This window comes from Helianthus annuus, chromosome 4, assembly GCF_002127325.2.
Source record: "Helianthus annuus cultivar XRQ/B chromosome 4, HanXRQr2.0-SUNRISE, whole genome shotgun sequence".
Classification (NCBI taxonomy): domain Eukaryota; kingdom Viridiplantae; phylum Streptophyta; class Magnoliopsida; order Asterales; family Asteraceae; genus Helianthus; species Helianthus annuus.
In genome coordinates, this window is record NC_035436.2 from 176608844 (window position 1) to 176636695 (window position 27852).

Below are 27852 nucleotides of genomic sequence, written 5' to 3' on the forward strand. Positions count from 1 at the left end.
TTCTCTGACTTGAGCGAAGGCTTCAGCTTCTATCCACTTGGAAAAATAGTCAGTCATGGCAAGCATAAATACTTTTCCACCAGGTGCTTTAGGGAGCTTGCCAACTATATCCATTCCCCATCTCATGAATGGCCAAGAGGATGGTATGGGGTGTAGTAATTCAGCTGGTTGGTGAAGGATATTGCTATGTCTTTGGCAAGGATCACACCTCTTAGCATACTCTATAGCATCCCTTTTCATGGTTGGCCAGTAGTATCCTGTTCTAAGGATCCTTGAGAATAATGCCCTGCCCCCAGTGTGGTTTCCACAATCTCCTTCATGGAAGTCCCTCAACACTTCTTCAATTTCAGGATCCTCAATACATCTTAAATATGGTCCTGCAAGGGATCGTTTATATAGCACATTATTCAAGATTGTGAATTGAGATACCTTGATCCTGAAAGCTCTAGGATTTTCTCCCATTGGAATCTCTCCGTTTTGCAAGTATTTCATTATTGGTGGGATCCATGATCCTGAATAAGGTTGAGCTTCTTCACTAGGGATTACTGCAGTATCCTCTACTATTTCCATGGCCACCTGATTTTCAATAGCAGGAGCCAGGATATGGATGATAGGGATACTTATATCTTCTGGAATCTTCAAGGATGATCCTAGGTTGGCCAATGCATCAGCTTCCGTGTTATCCTCCCTTGGTACCTGTGTCAAGCTGAAAGAAACAAAAGAGAGTGCCAATTCTTTGACTATCTCTAAATATTTGGTTAGTTTTTCACCTTTAACAGCATAGGATCCGTTAAAGTGATTAGTGATCAATAATGAATCTACATATACGTTAAGATACTTTACCCCCATATCCTTAGCGATTTGTAAGCCAGCAATTAGGGCTTCATACTCAGCCTCATTGTTAGTTGCTTGGAACTCACAGGCTATGGAGTGGGGTATTATGTCCCCCTGTGGCGATTTTAGTAGGATCCCTAGCCCTGTGCCTTTGATATTTGAGGATCCGTCAGTGTGTAGGATCCAAGGATCCTTGGTCTCATCCAGCTGCTGGACCTCCAATTCTGCTTCCTTTTGTAGATCACTACTGAAATCAGCCACAAAGTCAGCTAGTGCTTGAGATTTAATGGCTGTTCTTGGTTCGTATCTTATATCATGGGCACTAAGCTTCACTGCCCACTTAGCCATTCTCCCTGACATATCCGGTTTCCTGAGGACATTCTTAATTGGAAAATTAGTTTTAACAACAATAGTATGGGTTTCAAAATAATGCCTTAACTTAGTCGATGCCATGATTAATGCAAGGATAAGTTTTTCGAGGTGTGAGTACCTGGATTCAGCATCAAGTAGACTTTTACTTACATAGTAGATAGGATATTGTGTACCTTCGTGATCCTTAACAAGGACAGCACTTACAGCGGTTGAGGATACCGCTAGATATAAGGATAACACATCTCCTTTTTCCGGTTTTGCTAATGCTGGTGCTGAGGACATATACTTTTTTAGGGCTTGTAAAGCATTCTCATGCTTCTCAGTCCATTCGAACTTCTTATTCTTCCTTAGGATATCGTAAAATTCTCTGCATTTTTCTGAGGATTTCGATATGAATCTGTTCAAAGCTGTTATCCTGCCTGTCAGTCTTTGAACATCCTTGGCATTGGCAGGAGATTTGATATTTATTAATGCTTTGATTTGTTCTGGGCTTGCTTCAATGCCCCTCTGGGTTACCATGTACCCTAAGAACTTTCCTGCCTTAACACCAAAATGGCATTTTGAAGGATTAAGTTTCATGTTGTAACTATCAAGGATATCGAATGCTTCTTCCAAGTCCCTTAGGTGATCCTCAGCTTTCTTTGACTTGACCACCATATCATCTATGTACACCTCCATAGTTTTTCCAATTTGATCCTTGAACATCATATTTACCAGCCTTTGATATGTTGCACCTGCATTTCTTAGTCCAAAAGGCATGGCAATATAACAATATAAACCGGTTGGGGTCATAAAGGCTGTATCCTCTTGGTCAGATGGTTCCATCTGGATTTGTTGGAATCCAGATGATGCATCCATAAAAGTTAACAGTTCATGCCCCGCTGTTGCATCCACCATAGAGTCAATGTGGAGTAATGGGAAAGGATCCTTGGGACATGCCTTATTCAAATCAGTGAAATCGACACATACCCTCCACTTTCCGTTTTTCTTTTGGACAACAACCACATTGGCTAACCATTTTGGATACTTTACCTCTCTGATCATACCTGCTCGAAGTAGTCTCTCTACTTCTTCTTGGATAATGGCATTCCTTTCTGGTGCAAACTTCCTCCTTTTTTGATGGATTGGCTTGATAGACCTGTCAATGCCAAGTTTGTGAGTAATAATATCCTTAGATATACCTGTCATATCTTCATGTTTCCAAGCAAAGGTAGATTTTCTTCTTTTGAGGAAGGATATCATGTCTTCTTTCATCTTGCCAAGGATCCCTGATCCGACATAGATTTTTGATTCAGGATCACTAGGATCCAAGAGGGTTTCATCTACATCTTGTTCCCTTGCCTCCAAGACATTCCTTGGAGGATACTGTAATTGCTATTGCTCCCTTGGCTTCGAGGTTGGCTTCATAGATGAGGTATAACAATCCTTAGCCTCTTGCTGATCACTGTCGATCTTGATTATCCCCCATGGGCTAGGGAGCTTCACACATTGATGGTAGGTAGATGGAACCGCTTTCATGTCATGTATCCAAGGCCTGCCAAGGATAACGTTGCAACAGGATAAACAGTCAATAACACAAAATTTCTGGTAATTATGTAATCCTTCCACGTAGATTGGGAGTTTGATGTCCCCCAGAGTTTTCTTCGTTTCTCCACTGAATCCAACAAGCACGGAGGATCTTGGTATGATGTCTGATTCTGGGATTCCCATCTTCTTCAAGACATCAAGCTGGATAATGTTCACTGAGCTCCCTCCGTCAATAAGGATCCTGCGGACAAAATGATTAGAGATAAAGAGAGTGATAACTAAGCTATCATGGTGAGGATCCTGAACATTAATGCGATCATCCTCATCAAATGTTATCATCTTCCCTTCTGAGACACTTGAGGTTCTAATAGGCCTTTCTCCATTATCCATTTTTGATTCTTTTGCATGTCTTTTGGCCGCTGAGAAGGATGTACCACAAATGTCTGATCCTCCGGATATGAAGTTAATCACTTGTGCGTTTGCCGGAGGTGCTGGAGCCTTTTCAGGGATCCTTTCAGGATCCTGGGTCCTTTGCTTTTTTCTCCCCAACAATTCTTTTAGATGCCCCTTGCTTAGCAGGTATCCAATTTCTTTTCTTAAGGCTATGCAATCTTCAGTTAGATGTCCGAAATCCTCATGGTATGCACACCATTTGGACTTGTCTTTAGTCCCGGATGGTTTATCATTCTTCCTGGGCCACCTAGCCTTTTCACCTAGATTCTGCATTGCAAGGATTAGTTCATGATTATCAACGGAAAAACAATATTCTGAGATTGGAGGATATTCTTCATCATCCTCTTCTTGGTCAACAGCATGCACATTCTTGTTCTCGTTTCTGTGGTAGGATTTGAACTTGTTGCTTTTGAAGGAGGATCCTTGCTTATCTTGTTTTGAGGATCCTACTTGTCTTTCCTGGATCCTCTTGTCATCCTCTAGCCGGATAAACCTGAGTGCTCGAGTTCTTACTTCATCTAAATTCCTGCATGGTGTCATAACAAGATCATCATAGAATAATGAATCCTTAAGCAGTCCCATTTTGAAGGCTTCAACAGCCGTAGCCATATCCAAGTTGGGAATGTCCAAGGATTCTTTACTAAATTTAGTTATATAATCCCTTAATGATTCGTTATGATTTTGAGTTATCCTGTACAAATCACTAGTTAATTTTTCAAATTTTCTACTACAAGAGAATTGGTTATTGAATAAATTAACTAAATTGGCAAATGAAGTAATAGAGTAAGGGGGAAGACTTAGCAGCCACTTAAGAGCTGATCCAGTAAGAGTAGATCCAAATCCTTTACATAGGCATGCTTCCTTCAATTTTTCTGGGATAGGATTGATCTCCATCCTCTCCCTGTATTGTGCTATATGCTCCTCCGGATCCGTTGTGCCATCATACAACTTCATGGTAGGGATATGGAACCTTTTGGGTACCTCTGCATCACAAATTGGTGGTGCAAAACGGGATACCTTGTGGCTTCCATCCGCAATCTCTGGGATAGGCTTGACTACCCCTGGAACACTTGAGATCATGTCCTTTAGTTTCTGTAATTCCCTGGCCATAGCATGATTGGTACCTGTATCCTGCATGAATCCAAGGTTAGTAGTAGGATAATTATTTAAAGTGTTACCTCCCATTGGGTTCAAGTTAGGGAATCCATATTGCTGGGATTCTGGAACAACGGAGGGACCAGTGGAAGCAATGGTCTGCATTGGAATGAAGTCCCCTTGATGGACATCTAGACTTCCTGTTTGCAAACTTTTTAGGGATCCTGGCATCTGTAAGGATCCTGGTATCTGGGATGATCCTGGAACGAAGGAGGATCCTTGAACCTGGGATGATCCTGGAATAAAGGAGGATCCTTGGCCCTGGAATGATCCTGGAATAAAGTAGGATCCTGGAAACTGCTGTGTCTCTGGATAGGCTCCCGAATTCCTGAAGGATCCCATGTACTGAGGATAGGATCCTACGGGCTGAAAATGTGAGCCTGATGTCTGAGTCATTGCTGCCGAGTTGAGATGTGATCCTCTTGACTCCCCTATAATTTGCACGTCCGGGATCCCTGATGGCTGGGAAGTGATCATTGGAGTATCAAAGCTCAAGGATTTGGGCATCAGTGGAGAATGATCCTGTGCCGCTTTCTTTTGTCTTTTGAGATCTCCAATTTCCCTGAGGATCCTTTCGTTAGTTTCATCTTGCCGCTGCATACGATCCTTCATCTGCAAAATTAAAGCAAATACATCACTAGTACTGGGAATAGAAGAATTCATAGCAGAAGAAGATAGAGGTTTAGAGGAAGTGGGAGTTGATCTCTTCTCAGTATTTCTCTGAGATCCTGCCGCTGGAGGAGGCAAGGTGATCTGTGATGAAGTGACCGCAGACATCGCTGTGGACGTGTTCTTCAATGATGAAGCCATGTAACTCTCTGAAATGATTTTGAACAAAAGATTTTCTTATGAATGAAGCACCAATTGCCCCACGGTGGGCGCCAAACTGTTTTGGTCAAAAATCACACAAGGATAATGTAACCAAACTTTATGAAAACGGGGTATGATGCGTGGTTAATTATGAAAGTAAAGGATCACTTCTGTGATAAAGATGCAAAGACACGATGATTTATACGAGGAAAAAGCCCTTGATCAATGAATGATCTCCGGCATAAAAAACCTCGGGTGATGGCAACTACCGATCACCAACTTCAATATAACAAAAATATGATTACAACTTTGGATGATAATGAGCTGAGTACAAGGATCACTGAGTGTCTAAGTGTATGTGAGTTGTGTCGTATGTCGTGTGTGTTCTTCCAAATGAAGAAGGGTGGTACTTATACATGTGTAGGTGACCTATTTTAGGTAGAATGACTAATTATCAGCTCATTACCCCTTTAGAAATAAAGACAATCTAGCCTAAATTGTTGCCCATAAATCAAGCCTAGTTTCCATATCCTGTGCAACGTCTTTCTTCGATTAAGCTCTTGCCATATTTGTGAAGACGCGTTCCTGGATCATGATGTCTAGAGCATATCCTGCTAGATGTTCCTGCAAAACAATATTGTATTGAGTGGAAATGGCTGTTAGTATGAGGATCACCATAATCCCCCATGATCCTGATCTTGAAGTTCTGCGGAGGATCACTGTCTGCCAAAGAAACAAGGATCACTGGTTAGGATCATGTGTAAGGATCACCTATAATAAAAATCCAGCCCTAACAGTATCCAGGTCTTGAGCCAAGTTCTCATCATTTTCCTCAGGATCACGGGTACTTGTTCTAGCAGTTGGAACTACCATTTCAGTTGGGATCACTGATTCTGCCCCAAATACCAAAGAGAATGGTGTTTGACCAGTAGCATTCTTAGGGGTTGTCCTATCAGCCCAGAGCACATAGGGTAGTTCTTCTGCCCATTTCCCTTTCTTGGATCCAAGTTTCTTCTTCAAATTGTTGATGATGATCTTGTTGGATGATTCTGCTTGACCATTAGCTTGTGGGTGGACTGGTGTTGATGTTATCATCTTAATCCCCCATCTGTCACAAAAGTTAGTGGTTCTGCCCCCAATAAATTGGGAACCATTATCACATATAATTTCAGAAGGAATGCCAAATCTAGTTATAATATTTCTTTTAATGAAGGATATAACTTCCTTTTCTCTGACTTGGGCAAAAGCTTCAGCTTCTATCCACTTGGAGAAGTAATCAGTCATAGCAAGCATGAACACTTTCCCACCAGGTGCCTTAGGGAGCTTACCAACTATATCCATCCCCCATCTCATAAATGGCCAAGAGGAGGATATAGGATGTAGAAATTCAGCCGGCTGATGAAGGATATTGATGTGTCTTTGACAAGGATCACACTTCTTAGCATACTCTACAGCATCCCTTTTCATAGTTGGCCAGTAGTATCCTGTCCTTAAGATCCTTGAGAACAATGCCCTGCCCCCAGTGTGGTTTCCACAATCTCCTTCATGAAAGTCTTTTAAAACTTCTTGAACTTCAGGATCCTCAATGCATCTTAAATATGGTCCTGCAAGAGATCTCTTATACAACATATTATTTAAGATTGTGAATTGAGATACCTTAATTTTGAAAGCCCTAGGATTTTCTCCCATAGGAATCTCTGCGTGTTGTAAGTATCTCATGATTGGTGAGATCCATGATCTTGATCCTGGATAAGATTGAGTATCCTCACTAGGGATAATTGTAGAATCCTCCCTTATTTCCATAGCCACATGATCCTCGATAGCTGGAGCCAAGATATGGATAATGGGGATGCTTATATCCTCCGGGATCTTCAAAGATGATCCTAAATTAGCCAATGCATCAGCTTCTGTATTTTCTTCCCTTGGTACCTGTGTCAAACTAAAGGAAACAAAAGAGAGTGCCAATTCTTTGACTATCTCTAAATATTTGGTTAGCTTTTCACCTTTAACAGTATAGGATCCATTAAAATGATTTGTAATTAGTAATGAATCTACATGTACCTCAACGTACCTGATCCCCATATGCTTAACAATTTGTAAACCAGCAATCAAGGCTTCATATTCAGCCTCATTGTTAGTGGTTTGGAACTCACAAGCTATGGAGTGGGGTATTATGTCCCCCTGTGGCGATTTTAGTAGTATACCAAGCCCTGTGCCTTTGACATTTGAGGATCCGTCAGTATAGAGTATCCAAGGATCCTTGGTCTCCTCCAGCTGCTGGACTTCTAATTCGGCTTCCTTTTGTAAATCACTACTGAAATCAGCCACAAAGTCGGCCAATGCTTGGGATTTGATGGCTGTCCTAGGCTCATATCTTATATCATAGGCACTAAGCTTCACTGCCCACTTAGCCATCCTTCCAGACATCTCGGGTTTCTTGAGGACATTCTTAATTGGAAAATTAGTTTTAACAACAATAATATAGGTTTCAAAATAATGTCTCAACTTAGTAGATGCCATAATTAATGCAAGAATAAGCTTTTCAAGGTGTGAATACCTGAATTCAGCATCAAGTAAACTCTTACTTACATAATAGACAGGATGTTGTTTACCTTCATGATCCTTAACAAGGACTGCACTTACTGCTTTTGAGGATACTGCAAGATATAAGGATAACACATCTCCTTTTTCTGGTTTCATCAAGGCTGGGGCTGAGGATAGGTATTCTTTGAGAGCACGTAAAGCACTTTCATGCTTCTCAGTCCACTCGAATTTCTTGTTCTTCCTTAGGATATCATAGAATTCTTTGCACTTCTCCGAGGATTTGGATATAAATCTATTCAAAGCTGCTATCCTGCCTGTTAGCCTTTGCACATCCTTAGCATTGGCAGGAGATTTGATGTTCACCAAGGCTTTGATTTGTTCCGGGCTAGCTTCAATGCCTCTCTTGGTCACCATATATCCTAAGAATTTACCTGCTTTAACACCAAAGTGACATTTTGAAGGATTAAGTTTCATGTTATATCTGTCAAGGATATCAAATGCTTCCTCCAAGTCTCTTAGGTGATCCTCAGCTTTTATGGACTTTACCACGATATCATCTGTTTTGGTCAAAAATCACACAAGGATAATGCAACCAAACTCTTATGTAAACGGGGAATGATGCTTGGTATGTTGAACAAAGTAAAGGATCACTTTGATGTAAAATACGCGAGTGACACAAGGATTTATACGAGGAAAAAGCCCTTGATCAATGAATGATCTCCGGCATAAAAAACCTCGGGTGATGGCAACTACCGATCACCAAGCTTCAATATAACAAACAATACTTTTACAACTTCGGATGGTAACGAGCTAAGTACAAGGATCACTATAGTATCGTGTGTCAAAGCGTGTGTGAAATGTGTTGTCTCTTCCGAATGTTGAAGAGTGCTACTTATACAAGTGTGTGTGGTCGTATTTTAGGTAAAAAAACCTAACTATTAGCTCGTTACCCCTTTAGAAATAGAAGTAAATTTAGCCTAAATAATCGCCCTTGAATTGTGCTGAGTTTCCATATTCTTCATAACGTCCATCTTTGATTATGCATGTGCAAAATTAGCGTGATAGATTCCTTGTTTACATTGTTAAGACCAAGTCCAACTAGTAATTCCTGCAAAACAACATTTAATCCAAAGAGAACAATCGTTAGTGTGAGGATCCTTAGGATGATCCGTGATCCTGATCCTGGAGCTCCTCTGAGGATCACTATCTGCCAAAGAAGTAAGGATCACTTGTTAGGATCACATGTAAGGATCATAGGTCATAAAAATCCAGCCCTAACAATTGCCCCCAAAATATAAGGAGTATTTATGTAATATAAACGAGTTATATTTTGCTGAATCTTATCTCTAACTAACTCAACGGATATATAGCCGTTAAGAATGAACTATCCGTTGCGATCTGATGTCATGGAGATGACAGCCCTGCACAAATCATCATTATAAATAGAAATAGGGATAGGATCGTTTGCATTTAAATTCGAGAACTCTTCCCTTTATAACCGCAATCAGAGGATTAAACAGGTATTCCCCTTCTCCTTCTATCTTACTTGCTCTGTTTTTCTTTTTCTTTCCATCGTCTTGAAAAAATGTTGCTCCGGAACTCCCCACACAAGGATCCTAAGAAGAACAGTCCCTTGAAGAGTCAAGGGATCATCAAGGATTCTCCCACTGAGAGGTGTTGTTTTACTGATCCTTACATTGACAAAATCCGTCATTGTTTTCCGGCGAACACCCTCTTTAAATCTTTTGACCCTACCGCTCTGAGCGATTATATTTCTGAGACTTGGGTAGCTTTCCCGGTCACTCCTTTCTTGATAGGATATTCATATCCTTTTCCCCAATTCACCCAATCTTTCTTCTCCCTTACCGGCATCAGCTATATCCAGGCTATGCCGATGATCTGGAGGGTGTTATACACCCTTGAAAGGATCATTGGGCAAGAGGGTATTGACCTTGGCATGGCGGAGTTGGCTGAGATGTATGATCTTACCACTTTTGGATCCCACCGATATTTGTTCAAGCGAAAAGCTGGAGAGGATCACCCTGTTTTCAAAGTGACCAAAAACGACACGAACTGACGATTCTTTTTTGTTAGGAGAGATTCCATCCCTAATGGGAAGGATTTGCCCAAGGAGTGGGCTACTCATGGTAGGATAGAGGATCCTGGAAGGATCACCATAGAACTTGTTCCTTAAGATAAGGATCACTAACACTTTCTTGTTTATTGTGCAGCTATATCCGTTTCTCATCTTAGGTTGACTCCTGCTGCAAAAGAGAGACTCTTGGCCTTTAGGAAGCTTGATCCGGAGACAAGAACTTTTCAGGTTGTCATCCAGGATTCTCAAGAAGTATCCTCTGCCTCTGTCACAATGTCAAGTAAGTATCCTCATTTGAAAAGTAATTCTATGTAGGATTTTCAAGTTTAATTAGAATACTTATCTTATTTTGGTTGTGTAGGTGCTGGAAAATCTTCTAAGTCTGCCTCAAAGTTTGGCATCGATGATCTGACCAACGTGAAATCCTCAAGGAAGAAGAATCCTGCTAGCCCAAGCGCTTCAGCCCCTAAAGCACCTATTAGGGGTAAAGGAAAGAAGAGAAAGGCCTCTGAGGATTTACAAGGTCTGCCCCTGCTCCGCCAACAGTTTCTGGACTACTTCAACGAGGTAAGGATCACTGCCCCTGTTTGTTATCCTGACAGTTTTGAGGATCACTTTTTTCTGATGTTATGCCTTGTTTTCCTTGCAGAAATTTGCTGAAATAGAGACTTATGTTGGCCACGTTGAGGATCAAGACCGCCAAATCGCTGACCTCCAACAAATGGGTGTGCTGGAGGATCTCAAGATTGCTGATCTTGAGAAGGAGCTCCGGGCTACCAAGGATGATGCTGCCAAAATGCTGATCAACTTTGATTATGAGAAGCATGATATCACCCAGGATGCCAAGGTCTCTACTGCGATAGCCATGTATAAGATCCAGCTGCAGATGGCTGCGGAAGCTCAGGATCCTGCCTTCGACAAAAGCACATGGGACGTGGAGGGCTGGAAGGCGAGGCTGGCAGAGTTGGAGGATGATGAAGAGGCTGAGGAGGTCCCGATGCTTGAGGGTGGTGATGTTGGCAAGGATCATGTTGGGGAGGCAAGTGGAGCCGGTGGTGATGGTGCAGCGAAGGATTGAGCTGCAGGATTGGGCAATGATGGAAACTTCGAGACTTAGCCGGAGCCCAATTTTTTTTTGTGTTTGTTGATGTTTTTTTAAACAATTATGGTCTGTAACTTCGAACAATAGGTTTAGGGTTGAGGATCCAGGATCCTTCAGACAATAGGTAGGATTACACATGGTGGAGGGATCCTCTGTTTGGGGGATGAAGCCATTGTGATCCTGCCGCCTTTTAATTTCCTGCATGCTATGACCGCACAAACAATGGACACCCTTTGCCAACCCATTGTGGACGGGCCACGTTTTGCTGGTAGAAACGTGGGTTGGCAATTTTGACAACTATGAAGGGTTTTAGACCTTTGTTAATAAAATAACTCTAATCTTTTTGGCTTATCTTGTGTTGTTATCCTTTTAATTTCCAATTGTTTTGATATATATTTGTGAGAAAAGCTTAACCAAATTGTGTTTAAGAAGTTTAGGATACGATCCAGGATCAAGTATCCTATAGTTGAAAACTTCCAAAAGGTAATTCATTTTAAGGATCATGGGTCCAGTTGTCAAGGTCTAAGGGTTATTCAAATGAATAATGAATAAAAATAGTTAAGGATCATACCTGAGGATCCAAGTTAGGATCCTAACCTTTAATCAGGATAACCATAAGTAAAACTTTAATGGATAATAAGGATTAAGGATCCTTAATTATTTAACTTCGAAAACCTGAAAAATGGAATATAACTTGGGACTAAGCCAATATAAAAGATAAGTTAGTAACTGGGGACAAGCCCAAAGGATAACTGGGGACAAGCCCAAAGGATCACTGGGGACAAGCCCGAAGGATAACTGGGGACAAGCCCGAAGGATAACTGGGGACAAGCCCAAGGATCGTATGTAAACTGGAGTATGGCCCTCACTGGCGACTATCCAAACTTAGTGACATGAAAATGCCAAAACCTTAGCTAACGTGAAGACGTTAGAAACCTTAGGAACGGATGTATGGTACGTCTACCATTATACGTAGGATCCTAGGTATAGCCAGTACGATGAGGTTATCAGCCCCTAAAGCGAGTACTGGTCCCAAAGACGTGAACTATACCAGGATCATCGTGCGTTACAGGCGAAAACTGGGGACAAGCCCTAGGATAACTGGGGACAAGCCCGAGGATCTGAGTTGCTTCTGAAGATTGTCGACATTATGCTAAGGATACCTGGACTTATCAGAACTCAAAATCTCGTGAGAGAAGGATGAAGGATACATGATCCTTATCCTTAAATAAGAAGATATGTAAATAAGAGTTCAAGCTTAGGACATTACCAGAGTAAGGATCATTGATGCTTCAGGGATCCTTGAAGGATACTTCTAATGTAAGGATCACTCATGCCAGAAGGGTCCTGCTTACATGAAATATTTTTTCAAGTGGACAGCATTCCAGGCTCTTGGTAACAGATTACCTTCCATGGTAAGCAATCTATATGCCCCCTTTCCTGCTTCGGCTTCGATCAAATAAGGGCCTTCCCATTTTGGTGCCAATTTCCCATCAGCAGAATTGGTGGTATTTTGGAATGCTTTTCTCAATACCATATCCCCAACTTGGAATTTCCTTATCCTGACATTTTTGTTGTAAGCACCAGCCATTCTTTGTTGGTAGCTAGCCATCCTTATCCTAGCCAGATCCCTGATTTCTTCAATAGTATCCAAGTCTTGAGCCAGGTTTGCATCATTTTCCTCAGGATCACGGGTACTTGTTCTAGCAGTTGGAACCACCATTTCTGTTGGGATCACTGATTCTGCCCCAAATACCAAAGAGAAGGGTGTTTGACCAGTAGCATTCTTGGGAGTTTTCCTATCAGCCCAAAGCACATAAGGCAATTCCTCTGCCCATTTCCCCTTCTTGGATCCGAGTTTCTTCTTCAGATTGTTGATGATGATCTTGTTGGATGATTCTGCTTGACCATTAGCTTGTGGGTGGACTAGTGTTGATGTTATCATCTTAATCCCCCAACTGTCATAAAAGTTAGTAGTCCTGCTCCCAATAAATTGGGAACCATTATCACATACAATTTCAGAAGGAATGCCAAATCTAGTTATAATATTTCTCTTAATAAAGGATATAACTTCCTTCTCTCTGACTTGGGCAAAAGCTTCAGCCTCTATCCACTTGGAGAAGTAGTCAGTCATAGCAAGCATGAATACTTTTCCACCAGGTGCCTTAGGGAGCTTGCCAACTATATCCATCCCCCATCTCATGAATGGACAAGAGGATGGTATAGGATGTAGAAATTCAGCCGGCTGATGAAGGATATTGCTGTGTCTTTGACAAGGATCACACTTCTTAGCATACTCCACAGCATCCCTTTTCATAGTTGGCCAGTAGTATCCTGTCCTTAAGATCCTTGAGAACAATGCCCTGCCCCCAGTGTGGTTTCCACAATCTCCTTCATGGAAGTCTTTTAACACTTCTTGAACTTCAGGATCCTCGATACATCTTAAATATGGTCCTGCAAGAGATCGCTTATATAGCATATTATTTAAGATTGTGAATTGAGATACCTTAATCCTGAAAGCCCTAGGATTTTCTCCCATAGGAATTTCCCCGTGTTGTAAGTATCTTATGATTGGTGAGATCCATGATCCTGAATAAGACTGAGTATCCTCACTAGGGATCATTGCAGTATCCTCTTCTATTTCCATGGCCACCTGATTTTCAAAAGCAGGAGCCAGGATATGGATGATGGGGATACTTATATCCTCTGGGATCTTCAAAGATGATCCTTGGTTGGCCAATGCATCAGCTTCTGTATTTTCCTCCCTTGGTACCTGTGTTAAACTGAAAGAAACAAAGGAGAGTGCCAATTCTTTGACTATCTCTAAATATTTGGTTAGTTTTTCACCTTTAACAGCATAGGATCCATTAAAGTGATTGGTGATTAACAATGAATCCACGTATACCTCAAGATACCTGATCCTCATATGTTTAGCAATTTGTAAACCAGCGATTAAGGCTTCATATTCAGCCTCATTATTAGTGGCTTGGAACTCACAAGCTATGGAATGGGGTATTATGTCCCCCTGTGGCGATTTTAGTAGTATACCAAGCCCCGTGCCTTTGACATTTGAGGATCCGTCAGTATGTAGTATCCAAGGATCCTTAGTTTCATCCAGCTGCTGGACTTCCAATTCGGCTTCCTTTTGTAAGTCACTACTGAAATCAGCCACAAAGTCTGCTAATGCTTGTGATTTGATGGCTGTTCTGGGCTCATATCTTATATCATGGGCACTAAGCTTTACTGCCCACTTAGCCATTCTTCCGGACATCTCTGGTTTCCTGAGGACATTCTTAATTGGGAAATTAGTTCTAACAACAATAACATGGGTTTCAAAATAATGTCTTAGTTTAGTAGATGCCATAATCAGTGCAAGAATAAGTTTTTCAAGGTGTGAATACCTGGATTCAGCATCAAGTAAACTCTTACTTACATAATAAACAGGATATTGTGTACCTTCATGATCTTTAACAAGGACTGCACTTACTGCTTTTGAGGATACCGCAAGGTATAAGGATAACACATCTCCTTTGTCTGGTTTCATCAATGCTGGGGCTGAGGACATGTATTCTTTTAGGGCTTGTAAAGCATTCTCATGCTTTTCAGTCCATTCGAATTTCTTGTTCTTTCTTAGGATATCATAGAATTCTTTATACTTTTCTGAGGATTTGGATATGAATCTGTTTAGAGCTGCTATCCTGCCTGTTAGCCTTTGCACATCCTTAGCGTTGGCAGGGGATTTGATATTCACCAATGCTTTGATTTGTTCTGGGCTTGCTTCAATGCCCCTCTGGGTTACCATATATCCTAAGAATTTACCTGCTTTAACACCAAAGTGACATTTTGAAGGATTAAGCTTCATGTTATAATTATCAAGGATATCAAATGCTTCCTCCAAGTCCCTTAGGTGATCCTCAGCTTTTTTGGATTTCACCACCATATCATCTATGTACACTTCCATGGTTTGTCCAATTTGATCTTTGAACATCATATTCACCAGCCTTTGATATGTTGCACCTGCATTTCTTAATCCAAAAGGCATAGCAATATAACAATATAAACCGGTTGGGGTCATAAAAGCCGTATCCTCTTGGTCAGATGGTTCCATCTGAATTTGTTGGAATCCAGATGATGCATCCATAAAGGTTAACAGTTCATGACCCGCCGTTGCATCCACCATGGAGTCAATGTGGGGTAATGGGAAAGGATCCTTGGGACATGCCTTATTCAAATCAGTGAAATCGACACATACCCTCCACTTTCCGTTTTTCTTTTGAACAACAACCACATTGGCTAGCCATTTTGGATACTTTACCTCTCTAATCATACCTGCTCGAAGTAATCTTTCTACTTCTTCCTGGATAATGGCATTTCTTTCTGGTGCAAACTTCCTCCTTTTTTGATGGATCGGTTTAACTGACCTGTCAATGCCAAGTTTATGAGTGATAATATCCTTAGATGTACCTGTCATATCCTCATGTTTCCATGCAAAGGTAGATTTTCTTCTTTTGAGGAAGGATACTATGTCTTCTTTCATTTTATCAAGGATCCCTGATCCGATGTAGATCTTGGATTCAGGATCATCAGGATCCAAGAGGATTTCGTCCACATCCTGCTCTCTTGCCTCCAAGACACCCCTTGGAGGATACTTTAATTGCTATTGCTCCCTTGATTTCGAGGCTGGTTTCATTGATGAGGGGTAACAATCCTTAGCCTCATGTTGATCACTATCGATCTTGATTATTCCCCATGGGCTAGGAAGCTTCACACACTGATGGTAGGTGGACGGGACTGCCTTCATATCGTGTATCCAGGGCCTGCCAAGGATAACATTACAACAGGACAAACAGTCAATAACACAAAATTTTTGATAATTATGTAATCCTTCCACATAAATTGGGAGTTTAATATCCCCCAGGGTTTTCTTAGTTTCGCCACTAAATCCTACAAGCACGGAGGATCTTGGTGTGATATCTGATTCAGGGATACCCATTTTCTTCAGAACATCAAGCTGGATAATGTTTACTGAGCTTCCTCCGTCAATAAGGATCCTGCGGACAAAAAGGTTAGAAAATAAAAAGAGTAATAACTAAACTATCATGATGAGGATCCTGGATGTTAATTCTATCATCCTCATCAAAGATTATGATTTTTCCTTCCGAGACACTTGATGTTCGAATAGGTCTTTCTCCGTTATCCATTTTAGCTTCCTTTGCATGCCTTTTAGCTGCTGAGAAGGATGTACCACAGATGTCTGATCCTCCAGATATAAAGTTAATCACTTGTGCATCTGCCGGAGGAGCTGGAGCTTTCTCAGGGATCCTCTCAGGATCTTGAGTCCTTTGCTTTTTTCTTCCCAACAACTCTTTTAGATGCCCCTTGCTTAGCAGATATCCAATTTCCTTTCTTAACGCGATGCATTCTTCGGTTAAATGCCCAAAATCCTCGTGGTATGCACACCACTTCGATTTGTCTTTAGTTCCAGCTGATTTGTCATTTTTTCTAGGCCATCTGGCTTTTTCTCCTAGATTCTGCATTGCAAGGATTAGTTCATGGTTATCAACGGAAAAACAGTATTCAGAAATTGGAGGATAATCTTCATCATCCTCTTCTTGGTCAACAGCATGCACGTTCTGGTTGTCAGTTCTGTTATAGGATTTGAATCTGTTGCTTTTGAAAGAGGATCCTTGCTTTTCTTGTTTTGAGGATCCTACTTGTCTCTCCTGGATCCTCTTGTCATCCTCTAACCGGATGAACCTGAGTGCCCGAGTTCTTACTTCGTCTAGGTTCCTGCATGGTGTCATAACAAGATCATCATAGAACAATGAATCCTTAAGTAATCCCATCTTGAAGGCCTCAACAGCTGTGGCCACGTCCAAGTTAGGAATATCCAAGGATTCTTTGCTAAACTTGGTTATATAATCCCTTAATGATTCATTATGACCCTGAGTTATCCTATATAAATCGCTAGTCAATCGTTCAAATTTTCTACTACAAGAAAATTGGTTATTGAATAAGTTAACTAAATTAGCGAATGAAGTAATAGAGTAAGGGGGAAGACTTAGCAGCCATTTAAGAGCTGATCCAGTAAGAGTGGATCCAAATCCCTTGCATAGGCATGCTTCCTTTAACTTTTCTGGAATTGGATTGATCTCCATCCTCTCCCTGTATTGTGCTATGTGTTCCTCAGGATCCGTAGTACCATCATACAGCTTCATAGTAGGGATATGGAACCTTTTGGGTATCTCAGCATCACAAATTGGCGGTGCGAAACGAGATACCTTATGGCTTCCATCTGCAATCTCCGGGATAGGTTTAACTACCCCTGGAACACTTGAGATCATATCCTTCAGTTTCTGCAGTTCTCTGGCCATAGCATGGTTGATACCTGTATCCTGCACGAATCCATGGTTAGTGGTAAGAGAATTATTTAAAGTGTTACTTCCCATCGGGTTCAAGTTAGGAACATTGGATGTGAATCCATATTGCTGGGATTCTGGGATGATGGATGGATCAGTGGAAGCAATGGTCTGCATCGGAATAAAATCTCCTTGATGGACATCTGGACTTCCTGTTTGCAAATTCTTCAAGGATCCTGGTATCTGAAGGGATCCCTGAATATGGGATGATCCTGGAACTAAGGAGGATCCTTGAACCTGGGATAATCCTGGAACTAAGGAGGATCCTTGAACCTGGGATAATCCTGGAACGAAGGAGGATCCTTGAACCTGGGATAATCCTGGAACTACGGAGGATCCTTGAACCTGGGATAATCCTGGAACGAAGGAGGATCCTGAGTTCATGAAGGATCCCATGTGCTGAGTATAGGATCCTGCCGGTCGGAAATATGATCCTGATGCCTGAGTCACTACTGCTGGGCCGAAATGCACTCCTCTTAATCCACCCATATGTTGAACGCCTGGGGCCTCTGATGGCTGTGAAGTAACCATCGGAGTATCAAAATTCAAAGATTTGGGCATCAGTGGGGAATGATCCTCTGCCGTTTTCTTTTGTCTTTTGAGATCTCGGATTTCTCTGAGGATCCTGTCATTAGTTTCATCCTGCTGCTGCATACGATCCCTCATCTGCAAAATCAAAGTAAATATATCACTAGTACTGGGAGCAGAAGAAGTTAGAGCAGAAGAAGATGAAGGTTTAGAGAAAGCAGGAGTTGGTCTCTTCTCAGTGTGTTTCTGAGATCCTGCAGGTGGTGGAGGCAAAGGTAAAGTGCTCTGGGATGAGTTGACTGCAGACATCGCTGTGGATGTATTCTTCAACGATGAAGCCATGCAATACTTCGAAATGATCACCAACAGAAAATTTTCTTATGAATGAAGCACCAATTGCCCCACGGTGGGCGCCAAACTGTTTTGGTCAAAAATCACACAAGGATAATGCAACCAAACTCTTATGTAAACGGGGAATGATGCTTGGTATGTTGAACAAAGTAAAGGATCACTTTGATGTAAAATACGCGAGTGACACAAGGATTTATACGAGGAAAAAGCCCTTGATCAATGAATGATCTCCGGCATAAAAAACCTCGGGTGATGGCAACTACCGATCACCAAGCTTCAATATAACAAACAATACTTTTACAACTTCGGATGGTAACGAGCTAAGTACAAGGATCACTATAGTATCGTGTGTCAAAGCGTGTGTGAAATGTGTTGTCTCTTCCGAATTTTGAAGAGTGCTACTTATACAAGTGTGTGTGGTCGTATTTTAGGTAAAAAATCTAACTATTAGCTCGTTACCCCTTTAGAAATAGAAGTAAATTTAGCCTAAATAATCGCCCTTGAATTGTGCTGAGTTTCCATATTCTTCATAACGTCCATCTTTGATTATGCATGTGCAAAATTAGCGTGATAGATTCCTTGTTTACATTGTTAAGACCAAGTCCAACTAGTAATTCCTGCAAAACAACATTTAATCCAAAGAGAACAATCGTTAGTGTGAGGATCCTTAGGATGATCCGTGATCCTGATCCTGGAGCTCCTCTGAGGATCACTATCTGCCAAAGAAGTAAGGATCACTTGTTAGGATCACATGTAAGGATCATAGGTCATAAAAATCCAGCCCTAACATCATCTATGTAAACCTCCATAGTTTGTCCAATCTGATCCTTGAACATCATATTCACCAGCCTTTGATATGTTGCACCTGCATTCCTTAATCCAAATGGCATAGCAATATAACAATATATACCGGTTGGAGTCATAAAAGCCGTATCCTCTTGATCAGATGGTTCCATCTGAATTTGCTGGAATCCAGAGGAAGCATCCATAAAAGTTAATAGTTCATGACCCGCCGTTGCATCCACCATGGAGTCAATGTGGGGTAATGGGAAAGGATCCTTCGGACATGCCTTGTTTAAATCAGTAAAATCGACACATACCCTCCACTTTCCATTTTTCTTTTAAACAACAACCACATTGGCCAACCATCTTGGATACTTGACCTCTCTAATCATACCTGCCCGGAGCAACTTCTCTACCTCTTCCTGGATAATGGCATTTCTTTCTGGTGCAAACTTCCTCCTTTTTTGATGGATCGGTTTGAATGACCTGTCAATGCCAAGTTTATGAGTGATAATATCCTTAGATATACCTGTCATATCCTCATGCTTCCATGCAAAGGTAGTTTTTCTTCTTTTGAGGAAGTATACTAGATCTTCTTTCATTTTACCAAGGATCCCTGATCCGATATAGATTTTGGATTCAGGATCATCAGGATCCATGAGGATTTCTACCACATCCTGCTCTCTTGCCTCCAAGACATCTCTTGGAGGATACTTTGATTGCTATTGCTCCCTTGATTTCGAGGCTGGTTTCATTGATGAGGTGTAGCAATCCTTAGCCTCCTGCTGATCACTATCAATCTTGACTATTCCCCAAGGACTAGGGAGTTTCACACATTGATGGTAGGTAGATGGGACTGCCTTCATATCGTGTATCCAGGGCCTGCCAAGGATAACATTACAACAAGATAAACAGTCAATAACACAAAATTTTTGATAATTATGTAATCCCTCAACATAAATTGGGAGCTTAATGTCCCCAGGGTGTTCTTGGTTTCGCCACTAAATCCCACGAGCACGGAGGATCTTGGTATGATATCTGATTCAGGGATACCCATTTTCTTTAGAACATCCAGTTGGATAATGTTCACTGAGCTTCCTCCGTCAATAAGGATCCTGCGGACAAAATGGTTAGAAATAAAAAGAGTAATAACTAAACCATCGTGATGAGGATCCTAGATGTCAACACGATCATCCTCATCAAAGGTTATGACTTTTCCTTCAGAGACACTTAATGTTCGAACATGTCTTTCTCCATTATCCATTTTAGCTTCCTTTGCATGCCTTTTAGCTGCTGAGAAAGATGTACCACAGATGTCTGATCCTCTAGAAATAAAGTTTATCACTTGTGCATCTGCCGGAGGGGCTGGAGCTTTCTCAGGGATCCTTTCAGGATCCTGAGTCCTTGACTTTTTTCTACCCAGCAATTCGTTTAAATGCCCCTTGCTCCATAAGTATCCAATTTCCTTTCTCAATGCAATGCATTCCTCTGTTAAATGCCCAAAATCCTCATGGTATGCACACCACTTTGATTTGTCTTTGGTTGCAGCCGGTCTGTCATTTTTTCTAGGCCATCTGGCTTTATCTCCTAGATTCTGCATCGCAAGGATTAGTTCATTGTTATCAACGGAAAAACAATATTCAGAAATTGGAGGATAATCCTCATCGTCATCTTCTTGATCAACGGCATGCACGTTCTGGTTATCGGATCTGTTATAGGATTTGAATTTGTTGTTCTTCAACGAGGATCCTTGCTTTTCTTGTTTTGAGGATCCTGCTAATCTCTCCTGGATCCTTTTGTCATCCTCTAACCGGATGAACCTGAGTGCCCGGGTTCTTACCTCATCTAGGTTCCTGCATGGTGTCATAACAAGATCATCAAAGAACAATGAATCCCTAAGCAATCCCATTTTGAAGGCCTCAACAGCCATGGCTATATCCAAGTTGGGAATGTCTAAGGATTCTTTACTAAATTTGGTTATGTAATCCCTTAATGATTCATTATGACCCTGGGTTATCCTATATAGATCACTAGTTAACCGTTCAAATTTTCTACTACAAAAAAACTGATTATTGAATAAGTTAACTAGATTAGCAAACGAGGTAATAGAGTAAGGGGGAAGACTTAGCAGCCATTTGAGAGCTGATCCAGTAAGTGTGGATCCAAATCCCTTGCACAGGCATGCTTCCTTTAACCTTTCTAGAATTGGATTGATCTCCATCCTTTCCCTGTATTGTGCTATGTGTTCCTCAAGATCCGTCGAACCATCATACAGCTTCATAGTTGGAACATGGAATCTTTTGGGTATCTCAGCATCACAAATTGGTGGTGCAAAACGAGATATCCTGTGGCTTCCATCTGCAATCTCCGGGATGGGTTTGACCACTCCTGGAACACTTGATATCATATCCTTCAGTTTTTGCAACTCTCTGGCCATGGCGTGGTTGATACCTGTATCCTGCATGAATCCATGGTTAGTTGTAAGAGAATTACTAAAAGTGTTACCTCCCATCGGGTTTAAAGTAGGAGCAGTGGATGTAAATCCATATTGCTGGGACTCTGGAGTTATGGAGGGACCAGTTGAAGCAATGGTCTGCATCGGAATAAAATCTCTCTGATGGACATCTGAACTTCCTCTTTGCAAACTCCTCAAGGATCCTGGCATCTGGAAGGGTCCCTGAAACTGGGATGATCCTGGAACAAAGGAGGATCCTTGAACCTGGGATGATCCTGGAACGAAGGAGGATCCTTGAACCTGGGATGATCCTGGAACAAAGGAGGATCCTTGAACCTGGAATGATCCTGGAACAAAGGAGGATCCTTGAACCTGGGATGATCATGGAACAAAGGAGGATCCTTGAACCTGGGATGATCTTGGAACAAAGGAGGATCCTTGAACCTGGGATGATCCTGGAACAAAGGAGTATCCTTGAACCTGCTGCGCTCCTGAGTAGACTCCTGAATTCATGAAGGATCCCATATGCTGAGGATAGGATCCTGCTGGCTGGAAATATGAACCTGATGCCTGAGTCACTATTGCTGAACTGTGGTGCACTCCTTTTGGTCCACCCACATATTGAACATCTGGAACCTCTGTTGGCTGAGAAGTAATCACCGGAGTGTCAAAATTCAAAGATCTGGGCACCAGTGGGGAATGATCCTCTGCCGCTTTCTTTTGTTTCTTGAGATCTCCGATTTCTTTGAGGATCCTATCATTGGTCTTATCCTGTTGCTGTATATGTTCCTTCATCTGCAAAATCAAAGTAAACATGTCACTAGTAGTAGGAGTGTAAGGAGCAGAAGAAGTTGGAGGTTTAGAGAAAATGGGAGTTGGTTTCTTCTCAGCATTTTTCTGAGATCCAGCAGGTGGTGGAGGCAAAGGTGGAATGCCCTGAGACGAATTGACCGCAGACATTGCAGTAGAGATATTCTTCAATGATGAAGCCATATATTCGTATGCAATGAACCGGAATGATCACCAACAGAAATACTTTCTTAGAAATGAAGCACCAATTGCCCCACGGTGGGCGCCAAACTGTTTTGGTTAAAAATCTAATGAGGATAATGCAACCAAACTCTTAGTTACGGGGAATGATGCTTGAAATGAAGAACAATAGTAAGGATCACTTCAATGTAAATTGCACAAAAAACACAAGGATTTATACGAGGAAAAAGCCCTTGATCAATGAATGATCTCCGGCATAAAAAACCTCGGGTGATGGAAACTACCGATCACCAAGCTCAAATAAATCAATAAAAGTTTACAACTTCGGATAGTGACGAGCTAAGTACAAAGATCACTATGGTTATTTGTGTGAAAGTGTGAGAATTGTTAAGTGTTTAGTGAAAGGTTTGAGACTGCGATTGCTCGAGAGTGTGTGTGTAAATGAAAATGGCTAAGTGTTCTAAATTTAGCTCGTCACCCCTTTAAAAATGAAAGCTAACTAAGCTAACTAATTGTCCGACTTTTGTGCCATGCTCCCACATTCTCCACAACGTCCATTTCTATTCAAATGTGTGCGAAATACCTGTGGAATATTCCATAGTAACGTTGCCAAGACCAAGTCAAGCTCAATACTCCTGGAAAACAATAGTAAACACAAACATCCAATCGTTAGTATGAGGATCCTTAGGGTGATCCATGATCCTGATCCTAAAGCTCTTCTGAGGATCACTATCTGTCACAGAAGCAAGGATCATTATTAGGATAGCAAATAAGGATCACTAATTGTTAGAAAATCCTCCCCTAACACTTACTATCCTGATCCTCAACGTGGCCAACGTAGTTCTCAATCTCAGCGAATTTCTGCAAAGAAGACAAAGGATAAGGTCAGAATCAAGTGATCCTCATATCAGCAGGATATAGGAGCAGAGACAGTGATCCTTACCTCATTGAAGTAGTCGAGGAATTGTTGGCGGATCAAGGGGAGACCTTGCAGATCCTCAGCTTCAGAGGCTTTTCTCTTCTTGCCTCCCTTTCCTTTGAGGGGTGCCTTGGGGACCGAAGCTGATGGGCTGGTAGGAGCTTTTCTCTTGGAGGATCTGACGGTGGTGAGATCGGTGACGCTGAACTTTGAAGCAGATTTGGTGGATTTTCCAGCACCTACACAACCAAAACAAGATAAGTATCTTAATTTCACTTGTATTTCATTATTTATTTGAATTTTTAAGCAAAGATACTTACTTGACATTATGACAGAACCTGAGGATACTTCCTGAGAATCTTGGGTGGTTGTCTTGAAAGATCTTGTTTCAGGATCAAGCCTCTTGAATGCGGCGAGTCTCTCTTTAGCAGCAGGAGTCAGTCTAAGATGTGAAACGGAGATAGCTGCACAACAAGAAAGCAAAAGAATGTCAGCGATTCTTATATCAAAGGATACGTTCTCTGGTGATCCTTCTCAGGATCCTCCATCCTACCATGGGTAGCCCACTCCTTGGGTAAATCCTTCCCATCAGGGATAGAATCTCTCTTGACAAAAAAGAAACGCCGCTTCCAGTTGGTATCATTTTTGGTAGCTTTGAAGATCGGGTGTTCCTCACCAGTTTTACGTTTGAGCAGATAACGATGGGAACCAAAGGTAGTGAGCTCATACAATTCTCCTAGTTCTGCCATGCCTAAGTCTATCCCCTCCTGCTCGATGATCCTTTCAAGGGTATACAAAACCCTCCAGATCATCGGCATGGACTGGATATAAGATATGCCGGTTAGGGAAAAGAAAGATTGGGTGAAAGCTGGAAAGGGATATGTGTAGCCTATGGTGAACGGGGTAACAGGAAACGCAACCCAGTTATCAGAAATATGATCACTGAGGGCGTTGGGATCAAACGATTTAAACACCGTGTTCGCCGGGAAGCAGTAGCGGATCCTATCAATTTGCGGATCGGAGAAGCAACATCGTTCTTTTATGGAATCTTTGATGATTCCCTGGCTCTTTAGCGGGATGTTCTTCGTGTGATCCTTAGATGGGGAGTTCCGGAGCAACATTTTGACAGAATAATGAAGAGAGAAGGAAAACAGAGCAAAAGAAGGAAGAAGATGAATACCTGTTTATCTTCGGAATGCAGTTATAAAGGGAGTAACTCTGGATTTTAAATGCAAACGATCCTATCTATATCTCCTATTTATAATCATAATTTTGCAGGGCTGTCACTTCTGTGACGTCATAGTTGCAACGGATAGTTCTACAATAACGGCTATATATCCGTTAAGCTAGTTGCGGATAAGATCAAGAAAACATAACTCGTTCATTTTACATATTACTCCTTATATTTTGGGGGCAATTATTAGGGGAGGATTTTCTAACAATTAGTGATCCTTACATGTTATCCTAATAGTGATCCTTACTTCTGTGACAGATAGTGATCCTCAGAAGACCTTCAGGATCAGGATCATGGATCACCTTAAGGATCCTCATACTAATGATTGTTTGTTTATGTTTCGTATTGTTTTGCAGGAGTAACAGGCTTGACTTGGTCTTGGCAACGTTACTAAGGAATATTCCACGGGTATTTCGCACACGTTTGAATGGAAATGGACGTTGTGGAGAACGTGGGAGCATGGCACAAAAGTCGGATAGTTAGTTAGCTTAGTTAGCTTTTATTTTTAAAGGGGTGACGAGCTATTTTTAGAACACTTAGCCACTTTCAGCTACACACATTCTCGTACAACAGCATTCTTGAAGCTTTCAGCAAACACTTAATAGTTTTCACACACTTTTACACAGTTAACTATAGTGATCCTTGTACCTAGCTCGTCACTATCCGAAGTTGTAAACATTAATTGATTTATTTGAGCTTGGTGATCGGTAGTTTCCATCACCCGAGGTTTTTTATGCCGGAGATCATTCATTGATCAAGGGCTTTTTCCTCGTATAAATCCTTGTGTTGTTTGTGCAATATACGTCGAAGTGATCCTTATTATTGTTCTTCATTTCAAGCATCATTCCCCGTAACTAAGAGTTTGGTTGCATTATCCTCACTAGATTTTTGACCAAAACACCTGTATCTCGCAGTAGCAGGGAATGCAGTAAGTGTTGTCCTTGTAAAGGATCATGAAGGCCAGTAGTATCCTATCTATTATGTTAGTAAAAGTTTATTAGATGCTGAAACTAGATATTCTCATTTAGAAAAACTAATATTAGCCCTAGTTATGGCATCAACTGTGACAACTCGAAATTCCAAGATTTCTATTTCGCATTTATTGCACGTTCTTGTATTATTTAGTCGATTGATTTCACAATTATTTGCTATGGAATGAGATACGTTTTGATACAATGAATTGTATTGTGTGATTGTGCATGGTTATGTGTTGATTGTGAAAGATTTGTCAAATAAGGGAATGTGGTGTTGAAACTGTAATAAATATTTCTTAGGGGTGCTTAGGGTTGATAGTGAAACTTTAACAACTAATAACCCTAATTCCCTTCCCTAATCATTCTCTAATCATTCCCAAGAAACCAAAACACGTACTTGCAATCCTCTAATTCTCTGGCAATCATCATCACCAAGATACTCATCACTTTTGATTCCTTCTCTTGAATCATCCAAGGTAATTGTGTTATCATTTGTTATTAATCGTTTGATTGTTAGCAATGCTTAATTCTTGTAATGCGTGTAAACCCTAGTCTTCACATGATGCTTCTGTGTTTTTGATTTGATGATGGTTGTTGTGTGATGAAGATGATTAGTCAGATAATCAATTGCTTGATGATTGTGATGCGTGAGATGTAGACATAGTGGTCATTGCTTCGATCTGTGTATTGCAAACGTATGAATTTAGGGTTTCATGTTCGTATGATAGCAAAAACGTAACTGTTTTGATTATTTGGAGTCTGTGCAATGTATGGAATTCCGCATGATTATAAGTCAGAGTTTGATATGATGTGAAAGGTCCGAGTTTACTAGGATGTTAGTCCGATCTTAATAAATGATAAACATGTCTGAGTTTGTTGAATAAGTTAAATGGACCGAGTTTGTTTTATAGTGAATGGTCCGAGTTTGTTTTATGGTCCGAGCATGTGAATGTGTGGTGGTCCGAGTTTGTTGTATGTAGATGGACCGAGTTTAATGTGTTGTTAATGGTCCGAGTATAATGTTACATATGGACCGAGTTTAATGTGTTTGTTAATGGTCCGAGTATAATGTTACATATGGACCGAGTTTAATGTGTTTGTTAATGGTCCGAGTATAATGTTACATATGGACCGAGTTTAATGTGTTTGATAATGGACCGAGTTTAGTGTATGATGTATGTCCGAGATTATTGTGGTGTTATGTGGTCCGACTTTATGAACTTGTTTGGTCCGAGTATCATGATCCACATGCTTTGTCCGAGTTTAATTCCCTCTCCATGTCCGAGTTTCTTGACCATGAACTTGTTTAGTCCGACCTTATGCACTCAACATGGTCCGAGTTTGTGTGCTTCATGTATGTCCGAGGTTGTATGATGATTACATGTGCTATCCGAGTTTTGAACAGGGGAGACCCCCCCCCCATACTGTCTGAGTTTTAGAAGGGCAAGGCCCTGTCTGATGTTATGTGATATTCAATTTGAAACAATGAACTGTGTGATTTGTAATGACTAACCTGTTAAGCTTATTAACGATAATAAAATGTAAGTACGTTATCAGTGGTAACTAGGTTAACACCCTCGTGAGGTTAAAGTGTGTAATCAAAGACACGACACATGAATTACGTGAATTGTATGAATGGGTTAACTGTTACGTGATACATGATTTTTACATGATATTGGCTATCAAGCACTATGTGACATTAGATTACATGCGTATCATTGCGAACATGAACTGATTTGTTATACGTGCATACAATAGGACTTGATTGATTTCTTGTGAGTGCATAACCTAGCATACCGAGCAAACCAAGGTGAGTTCACCCTTACTAAGGCATGGGATTCCCAGGGCACGGGAATTGGGATTGAAGGATTTAGATCGAATAGAACTGTACTTATACTGTTGCTAGACTACCATACTACTATCCTCGGTTGTGAAGGATACCTATACTTATTACTATCCTCGGTTGTGAAGGATACCTATACTTATTACTATTCTCGGTTGTGAAGGATACCTATACTTATTACTATCCTCGGATGTGAAGGATACTTATGCTTATTACTATCCTCGGATGTGAAGGATACTTATGCTTATTACTATCCTCGGTTGTGAAGGATACCTATGGTTACGAGTAGTCTAGTGGTTATACAACATGGGAAGCCCCCACCAATAGAACGTAATAACGGCCCAGTAGAGCCACCTGTTACAAACGAACTTACTATTACGCATTTACTTTCTGTGAACTCGCTCAACTAGTTGTTGATCCTCTGTTACATGCCTTGCAGGTCGTTAGGGACATGGAGCTTGCAC